The following is a 5,000-nucleotide window of genomic DNA, read 5'->3' as shown; positions in this document are numbered from 1 at the left end:
GCCAAACCAGTATAAAATATTAACACATACATCAACATAAATATGGATATAAACTAAAACTAGAAACTATGGCTACAAAGTACATTACAACTTATAAAATAATTGGTAAAATTCTATTTACAAGAGTTTTAAAACTTTGAACACTATGTACAATGTGTCTAGGCATATTGCTTAAAACAGCACTCCACATCCTAGTGTATTTTGGGATGTACTGTCTCTGGTAGTGCCATGTCCTGCATCGTGACTGCTCTAGTGCGTCCGGCACTCTCTCCACGGTCCTGGTGGTACGAGTAATCCGACGGACTGGCTGTCCCAGCGGCTGCAAGTGTGGCACTTGTTCTTGTATTCTGAACATGACAGTGAGACCTGCCACATCCCTCAGGTGTTGTAGATTCTGAAGGTTGTTTAAATTCCCAGGATCTTCACCGTTGATTATCTTGATGGCTCTGGATTGCATCCTGTCAAGGAGGTCGAGGTGCTTCTTAGCAGCTCCTCCCCATGTCAGAGGAGCATACTCCATCACAGACAGGATCTGCGATTTGTATAGAACCTCTCTTCCTCTTACATCAAGGAGCCATGAAATGCGTCTCAGGGACGCAAGTTTCCTTGATGCTTTCCTCACAGTGTGTTTTGAAGATGAGTTTTTTTATCGTAGGTAACTCCAAGTATTTCTACTTCATCTTTAGGTCGTAGTAATTTACCATCGAAGTAGAGTTTGATGGTGGGTTGGGTTCTGGTAATTACCATGAGGGGGTCTTGTTTGGTGCAAACTTGACCTGCCACCTGTGACCCCAGGTTAGGATGTTTTTCAGTTCAGCATTTATGTGTGTTACTGTCATTTCCTCATCTTCGGCACTGTAGGTAACCGACAGTGTGATGTCATCAGCAAACGCTTGTGCCTCAGGAACTAGAAGCAGCAAGTCATTTATAGATATATTCCACATGAGGGGTCCCAGAACACTGTCCTGTGGTACGCCAGCCTTGATAGCATGCTGTGTTGATTTCTTACCATTTAAGACGACACTCAGGTACCGGTTGGTAAGATATTCAGTGAAAAGGTTGAGAAGTGGTCCACCCACACCAATTCCACAAAATTTCTTAATCAAGGCGTCATGCCACACTCGATCGAAGGCCCCCTCGATATCCTGAGCTATCACAGCAGTGCATTGGTTATGGTCAAGGGCAGTGCTCCAGGCAGAAGACGTGAGCAGATGGAGATCAGCAGCTGAGTGGTTCCTCATGAATCCAAACTGTCGGGAGCACATCAGTGAGTGTTTGTTGAGATGTCCTGTTAGGCGTAAACCAATTATTTTCTCAAGAACTTTACTGACAGCAGAGAGTAGTGCTACTGCTTTATTTCCTTTCTTGTGAGTGGGCACGATGTTGCTGACCTTCCGTTTCGATGGCCATTTTTGCTGTTGTATGCAATTATTAAACAGAGCAAGTGGTTTGGACAACTGTCTAGCACATCTTTTAAGTAAGCGTGGACTTATTTCGTCTGGACCCACTGCTTTTGTCTCATTGAAGTCCTCCAGAATTCTTTCGACTTCTGTCTTTGTTGTCTTTATTTTGGTCAGTTTTTCCACTGTCATTATTGGCAGCATCGGGGATAGTCTGGCAGGTTCTGCCACAGACATTTTCTGGGCAAAGTGTTATGCCAATACCTCTACTTTTTGCTGAGTAGTGAGTGCCATAGTGCCATTTTCTGTGGTCAAGGATGGGATAGTTCCTTCCCTGATTTCTCCTTGTTTTTGTTTGACAAGAGTCCACCATTGTTTACCACTAACATGGCCAGACTTTAGCTTATTTTTGGTGTCTTTTTTTCCCATTGTTGTATGGCCCATTTCTGGGTGGATGCCATTTGAGCCACAGCCTGTCTATGGATATATTTGTTATAGACAGTAAGGTTACATTTGAAATTGAGCCATGCCTTGTACTTAGCATCAGATGCCATGCGGCACCTGGGCCTGAACCATGGCTAATCAGAGGGACAGGGAATATGGTCAACATGTGGTACGCACTGTCTCTGGATCTCAAGTAGGGTCACTGTGAATTGTTCCACTTGCTGATCGACATCACCTCTGAGAATGTCCTCCCAGGAAATGTGCGTCGTGGTGTTTTTAATCATTCTCCAATCAGCACTTTTTCCCAAATAGTACGGCTATAGTGCTCCTCACGAAAAAGTGCAAAAGGAATCGTTGTGAGTACGGCAATGTGGTCTGAAGTACCTATAAAACCAAGTGGGGAGCAGCAAACTGTATCTTCAGGGAAGATCGTTACAACTGGATCAAGTGAGGAACCAGAGCTATGTGTAGCAAAAGTAACGTTGTTGTTGAAATCATACAATACTAACATATTATCAAAGTTAGCTTGAATGATATGCTGATTGAGATCACCAACTATTATTATATTTTCACAGTGACTGCTTAGTAATAGATTATCGAGGTGGATTACCAGGAAATCAACAATTACACTAATTGTTGACGGGGGTCTGTAACACCCACGACAAAGGGTACCTCTGCCTCTGCTATCTATTAGTTTCCACAGGATAAGTTCCAAGTTGTCTGGAACAGGGTAATCAACAAATTGGATTGGTGTCGAGTCCTTGTGGCATAGTGCTACTCCGCCTCCATTTGTGTTACGGTCCTTTCTGATCCATGATGAGTAACCAGGAATCTTGGCATAGTTGCAAGGTACTTTGTCATCTAGAAAGGTTTTAGATATTAATATTATGTCTGCTTTGTATTTTAAAACAAATTGATGTGTTAGTTCCCCCACATTGGTGTGGAACCTTGTTATGTTGGCAGACACTATTCTTATTTGTTTAGAAAAGCATTTGCGGTTATGGTAATAGTTGCTGTGCTTGCAGTTGCGGTAGTGCTTGGTGGGCACCAAAATTGAAGGGCACTGCATATTGTCGGTAAAGACCTTGATTATACAGTGGAGGATAGGTTATAGGTTGCGGTACCAAAAACTGTTGGTGCGCGATACTTTGTTGGTGCCAGTTAGGCTCTCTTGACTAGACTGCCTCACAGCCTGAATCAGCTCCTGCTGTCTCTGGTCAGCCAGACCTTGTCTGCAATTTTGTTTGGTATGATAATGACCCTTACAGTAGTCACACACTTGATTCCTTGGGCAATCGTTTCCGGAATGTGCTTGACGGTGGCACACTGGACATTTGTTGGTTTCTTTTGTGTGAGTTACCATGGAGTGTCGGCCTTTCTTTGATTTTTTGTTGAGTTTGCTGGCCTCCTCCTTGATTCTTATTAATTGCAGGATGGTGTACAAATTGACTTCTGCTCTCCTGTCCTTGCTTTCGTTGACCTTGGTACGATTGGTTACTTTCTAACTGTATGCTAGGCTTCGTTGATGTCTTTGATAGCTTCCGATTTTTTGTTTGTTGGTCCGCCCATCATATATACGTTTCGTTACTTTCCTCCACCTGTTTCTCCCACTCTTCATCTATCTTGTTCGAGCGGGCAGTGCAGGCAATTGAGCGTTGGTGCGGCTCCTCAGTGTTGGCTTGTGTAGCCGCCAGAGTGTCAATAACTTCCAGCACATCCACTACCAAGCTCCTTCTTTCTGGCAGACCGGTGATTATTCTCTTAAAATTATTCAGGTGGCTTTGTGTTGCTGCTAGGTCCTGACTAAGTCTGCAAGAACGTTTTTTGGCAGGTCTTCTAGGCTATCCTCTTCACTAGAGGTGTCAGGAGCAGGCTGGTCTACTTCATTTCCCTCAACATAAAACCTATTGGATCTGTGATCCCTTGATGTGCCCTTAGCTCGCCTGTCTTCTCACAATTGTATTCCTCTTCTTCCCCAAGACAGCTGTCATGGCAGTCATTCTGACAATCTGCCACTATACACTTCCTGTCTGTTCTTGTTAGCACTTTCCTGCCACAGACTGAGCACCACAAATTCGGTCTATAGCCAGGACGTCCTCCAGGTCGTTCAATTCTCCGATGGTGGCATCTCTCGGGAACCGTCTCGCGCAGACAAACAATGGCAGTGACGTTGCGGATGCGAGGGCTGTAGTAAGACACGTGAGTCCACTTAACTAGGTTTATCAGCGCCTTGGTATGCCCTACCAATCGTGTACCTAGAATTACTGGAGTGGCAGGAATAGAGCCTGCCTGTAAGCCCTAGCTACTTCCAGTAGGAACGCGAAGGTAATAAAGTTTGAAGAATACTGGTGTATTACTATTCGATATTAAGTTATTACAATAGTGTTGAAACATTATTCATTACATACCGCATGATAAATTGGCATTTTGTGAGTGGGAAATAGCTCGTTCCTTACTTAAAATGTTTATTCAAACAGGCGTTTCCATGGCTACGAGGGTAAACGGTTAAATCTGGCTAGGCACTATAGAGAACTGACCACGGCCGTTAATTACGAACAAGGCCTTTATTTTGTTGAATATTGCCTTAATAAACACGAAAGATATGTCATTAATCTTCCATATCTTAAACGGGTATAGACAAATTTGCTAAAGTGGAAAGCAGCCTTAGTGCAGTGCTTGTCATAGTATGATTTGTATTCTAATACCTGTTAATAAAGAAAAGCAAACTCGTCTTTCAGAAACGTCTTGGTTGGAATCCTTCGATATACCTGACAGTTCCCGAAAATGTAAGAAAATCCGAACTATGATAAAAATTATATGCTAATCCAAGAGGTGAGGTGCGCCGACAAAACCGTCACTTGTTTTCTAGAACAGCGAACACTTCAGCGATTGACTACGAATGCCTTTTTTAGAGACGAGAAGCCAGCACATAACATTTGCCGTTGATATGGTATGGCAATTACTGTTGTCCCGTTTATTGAAATTGCTCGTAATTAAGTGGTGTATGAAATTGTTTAGTTTAGCATGAAATTAAGGTATTCGTTCTCTGTATTGTGAAAATAGAATTATGGATAACTAAAATATTTTGAACACCCTTCATGAGAGGAACATAATTTACTTAATGTATATTTATGAATGTGAATACATATACGCATA

This window comes from Penaeus japonicus, unplaced genomic scaffold, assembly GCF_977035675.1.
Source record: "Penaeus japonicus unplaced genomic scaffold, GWHDUDI00000001_assembly GWHDUDI00000042, whole genome shotgun sequence".
Taxonomy (NCBI): domain Eukaryota; kingdom Metazoa; phylum Arthropoda; class Malacostraca; order Decapoda; family Penaeidae; genus Penaeus; species Penaeus japonicus.
Note: the sequence above shows the minus strand (reverse complement) of the source record.